Genomic DNA, 13812 nt, shown 5'->3' on the forward strand with positions numbered 1-13812 from the left:
TTAATAAAACATGATAATTTCCATATGGGTGAGAAAAGAACACGAGAACAGAAAAATCCAATGATTTTTGTACAAGAATTTATGCTCTAATTCTTCCTAACACACTCATTAGTTCATGATTACTCGTGTCATAAGATTCTTTAATTATTAGCTTCGACATAAAGTAACCATTTCTAATCCTGACGCTATATTGTATTATATAACAAGCATGCGATTAATAATTTTTAATTAATTAAAGCGTTACGTAGAACATCTTGAGAGCAACATTTCACTGGTCCTAGGAACTAAAATATTACGTATCTAATCATATTGTCTTTTCTTTTTTTTTTCTTTTAGCCAATACTCGTACCACAGATGATCCTTCATTAAGAAACTCATTATGTCTTTTTCATAAATTATTCCACTCATTCAACTCCTAATACATATAACTCCCATGTAATATTATACATATACGGTAGTCCAAATTACGATGATGAATATGTATAAATTTCTAACCAAATGAAGTTGTAAAAGACCTTAAGATTGAGTCACGAAAATGCAGCGGGCTTTGAGGATCCAACCCGACTCGATGTAGGTTAGTTGGAGCTATTGGCTTCATAATTACTGGTTATTATAAAAAAAAAAATTCTATTTTTTATTCAAACATCAATTACATCAAACACTGAAAATAATTTGAAGTAGTCAAATTGTGATGATCAAGAAAAAGAGAATACCCACTGCCAGCTTTCATGTTTATTTCTTGCCCTCCCCTTTTTGAATTCCTAGCATCATTTGTTTTTGACCCAAACAGGACTTTTCTTCTCATAAGCTGATAAACACAACACGTACACTATTACGATGTTTACTTCTATGATTCAACTGAGAAGAAACTATTTTACGTAATGATTGGATTATGGGATATTTGGATTTGGATATCCGAATCCCATTAAATTTTATTTATTGCTTCATTTTGATGTATGCTGATTTAGATTTGGATTCGAGGATGGAGTCGGGGCAAATTCACCATTTGAATTTATTAAAATTTATAAATTTAAATTTAATTTAAAATCTGTGCATTTAAAATTTTTTATTTAATTAACATAAAAATTTTCAAAATCAAAGAAAAGTGAAATGAGAGAGATGAGAGATGAAGAAACAAGAGAATTGGTGTCACTAACTAGAATATGTGTAAGATTTGAAATTACCGAGAATTTATAATAAAATATAGATTTAGATTTAGATTTAATTCTAATCCAAAAATTATAATGAATCCAAATGCAGCATTAAACAAAATTATCTTGTTCTTTCTTCGATGTAAATAACACGAATGTTGGAATATTAATTATATATCGAGTTAAATTTCACAGGTTCAGTCATGTTTGATATTCCTTTTAAAAAATAAGAAGCCAATCGTAATAAAAAAAAGTTTAAATTACAAAACTATGTTAGATAAGCTATTAGTTTAATAATATTTTTTCTTAAATTATATTTATAAATAAATTGTACTGTGATAATGACAAATCCATAAAAGTAGTAAGTCAATAATCAAGCAAATGCATGCATTTCTGACATCACAATAACAATCAATCAAGAGCCAAATCTTGGAGTTATTGGCATTAATAATAACTTTTAACATCAATAATAGTTGTGAGAGGAATCTACTACTTCTTTTTTTTTTTTTTCAGAGTAATCTCCTACTTAATGCATCATGATATGCTGTAAAAGAGACAAGGCCTAGTAGGACAAACCCACTTAATAGCAGAGACTATAAAGCTTAATTAAGGCCCTCTTTCTGGCCGGAAAAAAAAAAATTTAAGGCCCTCTTTGATTTGCTCATCCTTAATTACGTATTATTAGTACTATTATATATTATATATTTTCAATAAAAATAATGTATCAGTCAATAACTCATTTAGTATATATAAGTTTCAATGCATTCGATGAGAAAGTCAGTGCTTTGATTTTTTTTTTTTTTCAAAATTCTACAAGACAATAGCCTCTCTCTTTCCTTAACGCAATATCTTAACAAAATGGGGCGCTCGCAATTAATGTTTAGTTTTTATTGTTACAGTACATTATTTGTTTCAATTCAACCTTCAAAATGTTTAAAAAACCAGAAAAGAACGCTTTTGGTGAACCTTAATGGGCCTCCATTGGATTTTGTCAGCACAAATTACTCCCGTGGCTTTCAAGATTGATTTTTTTTTTTTTTGTGATTATTTGATTGAATTATATTCCAACATTGTTAATCCTAAATCCTAAATGGGTTAAATCTTCTGAAAATATTTTTTACATTCAAGCGAATTCAAATTCAAGACTTCATATCTAAGTGATTATAGTCTCTTCCACTAAACTAACACTTGTTGGTTGAAAATTAGAATTTTTATTACAAGATTGCGCTGCCAGCATGGTAATTATGAAATTATTTTTTTAAAAAAATTCTATTGTGGGTCTTGTGCACTAAATTTAAGAAATAAAGTATTTTATACTATGCATGACTTATAAAAAATATAATTTATTAGGATTATTGTATTAATATAGATAATATTTTGCGCCGAGTGGTATTTTCCGCAGTGAACATATTATTTGGGCCCTGCAGGTAAAGCCCATAAGTTGACCCACTAATCCTTTAGAAGAATTGGATTACTATTTTTCTTCATGCGGTCTGTTACATTAGCGCATGACTCAATATCATTATTAATTAACATTTTCAGTATGTTGTATTAGTCGGGTGGCAATGGGTTTGCTGAATTGCTGTCTTGATTTGGCCCCTTTTTCATCTCTCTCTCTCTCTCTTTCTCTCTCTCTACATATATATAAAAGATGCTACTAAATATCAGACTAGTTGTTGAACTAATCAAGAGACTGATTCAATGTCTAGTGTCAAACTTTTGTCAACTCGAGATCAGATTAGTTATGAACAAAATATTTTATTGCATGGGTTAAGATACTAGTTTAACATTTTATTATCTCAATCAATTGAATTAACGTGGTTTTTAATACTATGTATATATGTGTGCATATATAAGGGACAATTACAACAACATACACACCCACACATGACCAATATGAGCTAAAAGTTTCTATGGTAACTCACAGAAGTTCTTCGTAGTGGTTTGCTTAAGATATCAATGTTGTGGAGATCAAGAGGATGCCCAAAGTGTTGAGGAGAGATTCAAAAGACTGTAATCCAAAATGTTCTCTACGATCCACTGATCCTGCTCCAAGGGCCCAAACTTCTCTCTCTCTCTCTCTCTCTGTCTCTCTCTCTGTTTTTTGGTTGGGGGGATGGTTAACGGTCTTTGTAAATTTTTTTTTACTATTGGACCCCCAATATAAACCATCGCGAAACTTGATAAATACTAGAAACATGCTGTGTGCCAAAAAAAAAACAATGTACTAGAAACATGCTAGTTCAACTATTAAAATTTAAAGAGTTACATGACAATTTTGCTATTAAATTATAAGTTTAAAAATGTCTGAAATCCTAAATTTGTTTTTAATACAATATTTTAAAAATAGTGCCCTACCATCAATGAATGTTAACTTTAACTATTATTTAATCAAATAATTACATAAAAGCTCCTAAAATTTACAGGAAATGACAAAAAAAAACTACAATTTTCATATGGCACTTATTTTTAATTTTTAATTTTTTTATAATTTTTAGTCAACTAACAATTAAAATTAACTTTTTAATGATAGGGGCAATGATATTGTATCATTTTTAAATATTGAAAGAAAAAATTATATTACAAATGAGTTTAAAATCTCAAACACTTCTAAATATATAATTCAAGGGTAAAATTATCATTTAACCCAAATTTAAAATAGGTAAGTAGGATATTTTATCACTTAGTTGCCCATGTTATGTGGTTTTCTCGTTTGGTTTTATTTCAAAAAAAATATTTTAAATAATTTCTTTGGTAAACATTATAGATAATTTTTTCTTAATTTATATTCCATTATTCCAATCTAAAATCATTTTGAAAATAAATTTTTAAATAACTGAACTTGGTGTAAGGTTGTATTGTATTAGAATTGTTTAGAAAAAACTTCTTATGTGAAACGAAGTGGGAAAAAATTAGCAATTATTTGGTTTTTGGTAATTGGTTGTAGTAATGATACTGCCTAGTGACCACTCATTCAAAATATAAGTCAATTTTACAAAATTTTGTGAAATACTAATTTCCTCATTTTAAAAATGCATTTCTAGTCAAATTAAAACAAGTGAATAAAGAGACTAACAGGGCTTATGTTTTTTAAATTTATGATATTTATCAGAAATAAGATCAAAATTAAATTATTTTCAAGATTTTGATGGCACAACTTTTTTTTAATTTTAGTGAGGTAATTAAAAGTAACTTAAGGATTGAAATAATAATTCATATAGTATTCTTCCTATACTTTTTTTGGTCAATTTTCTAATACTAAACGCAGGAACTTTTTAAAAGGTGATCTTCATCTAAAATATAAGTCCTTGCATATTTTTAGAGCAAGAATTATTTTTCTTCCTTGCATGACCTTAATTTATAAGGTTTGCAGAAAGAGAAAGTGGAAATTAATGTGATGATGAGATATTGCCCTCTGTTATGAGGCACCAAAAGAAGTGTTTCTTAGAATTTTCTAGTATTCCCCTGATTAAATGTTTACTACTTTCTTATTTTACTATTTTTCTCGTTAAAATATGGGTTTTAATATAGGTAAAATTGCAAAATTGCAACTTATTTTATTTTTAACCAAGTTAATGAATGAGGAATCTCTTCTGGATTTCGATTTTTTTAAAAAAAATAGAAACATCTTATAAAAAGGGGAGGAGGGGGTAATTTCAATCGTGAAATCCAACTTAGATTGGCTGACGAGACCAGTGTTTGGTTGGTTTGGTCAAGAGTTTCAGACAAGCCGATTGAATGAAACTGAGATCATTTTAAGTTAATAACTCTGTTTTTTGATATTCTTAAAAATTTAAGATACTATCACCTTTTATCTAAACAAATTTAAACTCTTATTATGTGAGATCATTATTATTAATAATAGTTTTATGAATATCTTGAAAATACTTTTAATATATTTATTTAATATAATTATATATTTTATAACTTAAATTTAAAATTTTAAAATAAACTAGTTTAACTCTTTCAGTTAATCAAACATAGGAGAACAAGCATGATTGCGAATTGACTGCTAGGCAATCAATATTTGAGGGAAGGGGAAAATGAGAATGACGCCAAAAGAGGAAACTCAATAAAAGTCATGGGGAAAACTTTGTTTTTACCCGGTCCGTGATTCTTTCAATCACATGAAATTCTAAAATTTAGAGCCCACCTCACTCACATGATTTAGGGGAGCCAGAAATCTCTTATAAACTTTTAATTTTATATGAATATAATTCTTGAGAGAATGATAAAAAAATATTAAAAGAATCAATTAATTTAAATTAGATATCAAATATTAAACTCTAAAATTTACAAGTTTATTTCTCAATGTTGAAACTATGTTGTAATAAATTTATAATTTATTTTTAAAATTTTAATATAGTTAAAGAATAATAAAATTTGTTTTCCTTGTTAAAATTTAAAATTTAAGTTACAAATTTATCATAGTAGAATTGCAAAATTAAGTTATAAATTCTTAAAATTTAACATTTAGGACCTAACATAAATTAATTGATCATTTTGAGATCTCTCTCTCATTCTCCCATAATTCTTTGCCATCAATTATTCTATTATTTTATTAATAAAGTGGAATATATCACCAACCAAATACCCCTAAAATTATAATGTGTTAAATGATAAATTTATCTCTAAACTATAGGTCCGAGAGTGTTTAGAGCTTTATACTTGTTTTTAATATAATGTTCCCATTCAATGTTTTAAAAATGATACAATATGACTCATATCATTAATAAGCATTAACTTTAACTATTAATTAATAAAAAATTATAGAAAATGACATAAAAATTATAAAAAATGATCAATAAATTTTTGTAAGTCAGTTTTTGTAATTTTTTTAATTAACTAACAGTCAAAATTAACTCTTGTTAATAATAATAGCTATATTACATCATTTTTAAAAATTTTAAGAAAATATTATACCAATAATGAATATAGAATCCCAAACATTCCTAAACCTATAATTTAAAAGTCAATTTATCATTTAACCCAATTATATTTCTTTAGTGCAAATACTAAAATAACTTTCTCAAATTTTAAGTAATATACATGCATATAATTATAAATTCTCTAAACTTTAATTCACGTGAAGATAAACTCATTGTCCATTATAATAATTTAGAAAAATAATGAATAAATTAGTAATATGACAATTATTTGTATAAATATAAAAGTTTAGAGTTTAAATGTGAATATAAGATTATGAATGCATTAATCAAACTTGGACGGATACGTGTAATTTAACCCAAATATATATTTAAATGATCCAGAGATCTCCTCTCCAAAAGAAAATCTCAGTGCGCCTTTATAAAATGAAGGTAAAGGGTAATGCCATCTTTTCAAAATGTCTTTGGTCAAAAGTAGATTGTCAATTAATTGATCTTTACAAATCAAAAATTCATCTTCACGTGCATTCATAATTCAATTCTTTTATAAATCTATTTATGTCTTGTTGTGAGGTGATGGCGGAGATCGAACTAGAAAAGGGTTGGGTCAAAAAAAAACAAAAGAAAAGAAAAGAAAAGAAAAGAAAAGAAAACTAAACTAGAGAAGGGGCAAATAAGTCTTCATGAAATATTTTACATCTTACATGAAAAATATTTTGCAGTATCTTTTTTTAAGTCATATTAACAAATTTACTATTTAAACAGGCACAAAGAAAGACAAAACAATGTATTTGCCCAGAATCTCCACAATGTTTAAGCGGCAATGCAATGTATTTCAGTTTTTTTTTTTAAAAAAAAAAAAAACCCAAATGCCCCTTGTTATATTTGAGATTCACGGGGAGAAATGCCAACTATTATATTAATTATAGATAAATTTTGAAAAAAAATTAAAAAATAAATTTGATTTTAAACTATAAATCAAGAAGGGTCTAAAACTCTAAATTTACTTTTATTGCAATATTTGCTTTTAATATTTTAAAACAGTACCATATTAATCTTATCATTAATAAATATTAACTTTGAGGTTAACTAAAAAATTACATAATAGAATCTCAAAAATTACAGAAAATAATCAACAAAATTATAAAAAATACTCCCTCCATTTAAAAAATATAAGACATTTTTAATTAAATTTTACTCCAATAAAGTAGTTACTTGTCTTCAAATTAATCATATTTTTTATATTTACTCCTATTTAATAAAGTGTTTATCTTAAAATAAATATAAAGTGATTCATTTAATAAGAACATTAAAAAATAATAATTATATCTTAAAAAATTAAAAATTATTTATATTTTTTAACGAAGAGAATATTAATTTTTTTATAAGGTCATTTTTTATAATTTTTTTAAAAATTTTTGAAATGTTTTTCTGTAATTTGTTGATTTGATCAAAATTAATAAATTAATGATAAATAAATATTATATTATGTTGAGATGTTGAGGAGAGTATTGCACTAAAAATAAATTTAAAATATAAATATTCTAGAAGTATAATTTAATGAAAAATTTATCATTTAACTCAAAAAAAAAAAAAAGGTGTTTACCAATTTTCCCCTGAGGGAAACCAGATATTACGTAGGGTTGATTTAAGTGTCCTTCAATGGGACCTGAAAGTCAAGCCTCTTTTGTCACCTTGACAGCCACTTTGTCTTCATCTCTCCTCTGAACTCATCATTTGACATTTCAGTGCGTGTCCTTTCATCATGTTCACACCCATCAACATTTTCACCCCTTGTTTTTTTCCCCATTTATTCACCACATTTTATTGCTACATCAAAAATTAAAAATTAATATTTTTATTTTAAATGCAATCCTCATCTCTATACTTCATAATTGTACGCTTGCAGGTATTTTTTCGGCGCATAATTTGTAGATGATTGATTCACAAATTTCTTCTTGATGTTACTTTCATTTTATAATTTTTTTATTCACATTTATTTTCATGTCATTTTAGTTTAAGAAAAATATCATTTGAACACTGTTAAGAATATTTAATATTAAAAAAATTAAAAAAAATTGAAATATCATTGTAAGATCATTGTTTTTTTTTTTTTAGTTTATTAATTAGTGAATGACTTTTTATTAAATGTGAATAGATACATGTTAATTAATGAATAATTACTTACAAAGATATGATTTAAACTTGTTCTTTTCCACAACGAAGCTCTTTTATATTCTTGAACTTGTCAATTAATAAATTAATTATTGTTAAATATAAATACATACTTATTAATTAATTAATGACCACTTGTTAAAACTTGATATATACTTGTCATTTCATACAATCAAGATCTTTCAAATTCTTGAACTAATAAATTAACAAATAACTTCTTATTAAATCTAAATGGGCATTTGTAATTATTGAATAACTACTTGTTGAAATATTATCTATACTTCTCTCTTCCTACAGTCAAGCTCTTTTAGATTTTTGTATTTTTTAATTAATTAATAACTTCTTATTAAATGTAAATAGTTACTTGTTATTTATTAAATAATTACTTGTTAATTACAAAAGAAAAGTAAGAGTATTATAATCTTTTTCTATCTAAAATTATTTTCAAATAAGTTACTTGATCTTCCAGTAATATTTTAAAACTTTTTTATTTTTTTTAATATTAAATATTGTCAGATTTTCCCTTTATTCTATCTACTACGTTTATTATCGTACAAAGACGACGAGCATGGTTTTTGTGCTAAAATAAAATACTGATCATCAGTGTTGTAAATTTGAAGAATGTCAGTATAAGATAAAATCTCAGGCATATCACTAATGTTATAAAAGAAATAATGTGCAATGTTTGAATAATTTTCATAGATATGTGCATTTGCACAAAACCTAAAATACGTTATATTGTCAGTATGTGGATTGTAGTGTGTACGTTTTTATTAATATTTCAATATTATCATTATTATTCTTGGCACCAAATGGTCACATGTTGAGAAAATTCATTTACGCTCCTTTTTTTCTCAAAAAGTTTAGATGGGTTGGTTTTGGGAATTGATCAATGATATGTTTCTGTGCCTAAGCATGATTACATAGGCATTTACAGATTATCTTTTAACAATAGAATTTAAACTTATAATCCTTTGGATTATGAGCCAAGATCAACATTTATGAGCAAAACTGATTAACCTGTCGAATGACACTTTTATTATTTTTCTTGGTCGGGACCAAAATAAATTCATTGTAAAAATGCCAAAGAAATTCTGTGCTCTTAAAATATTGCCATTGCTTTTGAATGACTATATTTTATAGAAGTTGAATCTTCCATATATATAAAAAAAAAACTCTAACAAGTTGCATTTTCTATTAATATGATATGATTTATATCTCATGTCTTGCGCAACTCACAAGAGCCATCATACCTTCTATTGAAACGGCGACAGAAAGTTTCACCGTTTTGTGCCGTTTGCGGAGTTATTTTGCGTTTCAAATATTTGTTCACACTTCAGTCATGACATTGGGAATCTTGTATGTGGTTTCATTTTCTCTCCCCAATAAGAGAGATAATATATATATATGTGTGTGTGTGTGTGCACATGTATGTATGCATCAGACGTCACATGTGCTGTTCAAAGTTCGAACATTAAGACAAAAACCAGTGGGTCTCCCTCACATGTGACCTCAAGCTTACATTGCAAGTGTCCATTTAATTCACCACCGTAACACAGAGTAACCGACTAGGGCTATGGCTTTTCAAGCATTGATTTTTTGAGTTTGAGTTTGAGTTCATGTAAATGTCAAAAATGTTTTTTAAAAAATTATTTTTAATTGAATTTATGACAATTTAATTAGCCAGATAACTAACATGAATTGAATTTATAGAATAAGTTAATCTTTTATACTAACTTTTTATTAAAAAAATATTCATATTTAATATTTAATCATGTTTTAAATAAGCTTGCCTTGTATTGGCATAGGAGAACACTATAAAAAAATTACCAAGCCCAATTAAAAAAAAAAATAAAGAGGCAAACATAACTTTGTTTTAGTTGATGAACAGTATGCTATGTTACCTTTTATATTGATTTGATTTTCTCTATTTTTCAATTATATTAAAAATATTTTAATCTTGAACCTTTACCTACATATTATATCCCATCATAAACATCTGTTCTAGTTTCACATGGCTAATTGATTCTTTTAATTCCTTTTAGTTTTTATCTTCCTCTTTTAAAGTTTTAGTTTAATTTTTATATCATGATAATGAGTTTCAGAAATTTATTTGAAGAACAAGCTGATAAAAAATGAAAATAAAAATTCCTTATTAGTTTAACACACTATTTAATCATAATTATTTATTAATTTAATCGTGATAAAATCAAATTGGCAGTCTAAAGCAATAAATTAATTTTGATATGCAGAGAACCAACTCTTATTTCAATTTTATAAATGCCCAAATTAATTTAAATTGAATCAAGGCATTGGTAAGTCTCGTGAAAAATGTCACTTGATAGCAATTTATTGACAATGACTTTGAATCAGTGTATTTATCCTAATCCGATCTAATCTTAAAGGGCAATGTTCGTTTGCATCAATATTATTTGTTTCTTCTTCTTTTTCTTTTCTGTTTTCATCATAACTTTTTTGGGCCCAGTTGCTTTTATCTTTTATTTTAATAAATTAATAAAAGTTGCTTTCATCTTTTTAACATAACACAACGAATGGAAAACATTTTTTTTTAGGTATACAAACTTTGGCTGCAAATTAATTGAGTAAATGGCCACACCTTTCACTTATCTCACATGTACATGGGCAGTGGAATAGACCTTTTTTTCATTTAAATGGTTTGGATTAAATTAAGAAGTTTAATTTTACTATTTTTATTGTATTTTTTAAAATAAATTATCTAAATCTAATCTGAATGTTAGTTCATGCTTTTCATTAAGACCAACCTCGGTACCAAAGAAAAAGAAAAAATATCAATTAAGGATTGTTGGAAGAAATTTATTTCAATTAAGGATAACTTGTTGTCAAAACTCAAATAAATATTTATTAATTTAATTTAATTTTTTATCAATAAATATTTATTTGAGTTTTAATAACAACTCATTTTAAATTAATAACAGTTCATTCAACCTTGTTTTTCATTTAAATTTTGACAATAACTAGTTCTTGACTAATATATTATTTTTCATTTAAGTTTTCATAATAACTAATTTGTAATTGATACAAATTTCTTCTAGCGATCCTTGCTATTTTCCTAAAGGAAAAAAAGACATTACTTGAACTTATATGTTCTATAGGCTCATACTTATGTAAGTATGTGTTTTTCACCTAACGGGGTTTGATATTGCAAAAGAGCTTAACTTCTCACAATATGATGAATCAATAGTCGAATATTCATTGGGAGAGGTGCTAACTTTTAGTACACTGATTGTATCTTAAATAGAATTATTTTCAATAAAAAATACCTATGAATAATTTAAAAAATAAATAGTATGTTTCTATTAAATATTCTAAAGCTTAAATTTCAGTGAAAATTTTAAAATATACAAGCTCAGACAATTAAAGTAAAAATTTCAATTCTTTGGTTAGTAGCTTTCCTTGGCCAAATATTTAATTACTACATTAATGTAGTAATTCTGCAACCTTTTATATTCTTTTTTTTATATAAGATAATAAGAACAGTGCCTACTGCCCTAAAAATAATAATAAGAGCGCCCACAAATTTTTTATATCTTCGTAAAAAAAAAACAGAAGAATATATTAATGAGAGTGCCCCCTAAATTGTACATTAATTAATACAATGTTTTAAATTATTAATATAAAATTAGTGAGCCCCTACTGGCAACCAAATTCTCCTTCATTAATTAGGTGGTGGAACTGTTTCATAATTATTTCACAACTTGAACAGGACTTCAGTACTATGTAAAGTTTCATAAAAATAGCAAAACAAATTGTGAATGTACTTTACTCACATGTGCCTAAAACTTCAACCTCAATGGCCCAATTTGGATAACCTAACATTATTATTTATTCCTAACAAAATGTAAATGAAAAATATATTTTTGGTCCTAAGAATTATGGTCAATTTGTATTAAGGTTCTCGTAGTTCTTTAAATAAAGAACTAATTCTTAAAATTATGATCAACTTTGGTCAATATTTCTTGGAGACGACAAGTTCATCAATTAATTTCATAATAAAAATTATAGAAACCTTAACCTAAATTGACCGTAATTTTAGGAACAAAAAATTATATTTGTTTTCAAACTCAATTACTTTTGTAAATAAGTAACATCAATCAATTTCAGTATGTAAAATTAAAATAAATCCAAGAATAAATTATATTAATTTTCCTTTTCTCAGAAGTTACATGAAAGTTCTCATTTTTTAAATATACTGCCTTCATTCAAAATAAATATTTTCTGTTATACTTTAATACAATTGTTACCCTGGATCATAATTTCGAGAGAATCCTTGTTTGGAATATTCAAACCATACATTCACCTAAATATGGTGGTATTTAATTAAGGTTTGAATTAAGAACCACTGTACCATTAGAACCTCTTAGCAAAAGTTTCTTTATATATGTATTAATGTATGTCACTTCTTAACTACCGGGGTGCTTGGCTCACTTGAAAAGGAGTAAGTCAACTTAACTTGAGGTCTTGTATTTGATTCTCAGAATATGCATCTGTGTAATTTTTCAATGGGAGGTACCTCACTCCTCAAGATAGTTTGAACAGATGTCGAGTCAGATTAATTTGACCAAGCCTTAAATACTAGTGTGCGAGCAGATAAAAAAAGTGTATGCCACTTTTTGTCAAAAAAAAAAGGGTGACATAGCTTTATGATGTTTTTGGGCTATGAAGCCATATATTGATGTATGCAAATAAATAAATAAATAAAATTAAAAAAATTTATCATGGGAATAATTTAATGATTCAACACCAGCTATTCTCTCTCTGTTTTTTTGGCCAAAAAAAAAAAACAGCAGCGATTCTGCAATGGAAGGAATGTAAATTCATTTATGCAATGTTTAATAAGTAAAAAAGGATTTTATAAAAATGAGATGAGAAATGCATTTATCTAATTTTCTTTTTAGATATATTTTAATTTTTCTAGTTATATTTTTTATGTATTAAACATACAATTATTCATATCAATTAGTCTAATTAACTCTCCTTTTGACCCCTGAAGTGTGAATTCTATTTAATATTTTTCTAAGTAATATATGGACTTCAGAGGTCACATTATTTGTACAAATTATAAACAGAATTGCACATGACATCTTTCAAACCCACCATAACACGCTATTGTCCAGCGGATTAGTGAATTAAATGGATGAAAGTCAATGAGTTGACTTATTCCAAATGTTTAAAATTCAACACTTACATGTGTGTGTAATATATTTAAGATTTTAGAGAAATATAATAGTTAAATTTAAAAGACTAATATTTTTAATTTTATTGTATTAGGAGGATTTTAGTTATTCACCTTTATTTACACTCCACCTTGTTTTTTTCCCCCTTCTTTTTGGCCTGACTCCACCTTACTTTTACCATCTTAGCTAACTGCAAATGTTTTTTTTTTTTTTTACCAAACTGCAAATGATTGATATTTTGAATTTTCTTTAATTTCTCACATCCACTTCTTACACATATTTTACACCCTTAATTTATTAGGCTTGACGGTTAATTTTTTTAAAATAATTTTACATCCTAGACTTAAAGTATTTTCTTGAATTTCAATAAATTATTACTTTTTT

Source organism: Prosopis cineraria, unplaced genomic scaffold, assembly GCF_029017545.1.
Source record: "Prosopis cineraria cultivar Desert tree isolate PC_DT_omini unplaced genomic scaffold, ASM2901754v1 PC4, whole genome shotgun sequence".
NCBI lineage: Eukaryota > Viridiplantae > Streptophyta > Magnoliopsida > Fabales > Fabaceae > Prosopis > Prosopis cineraria.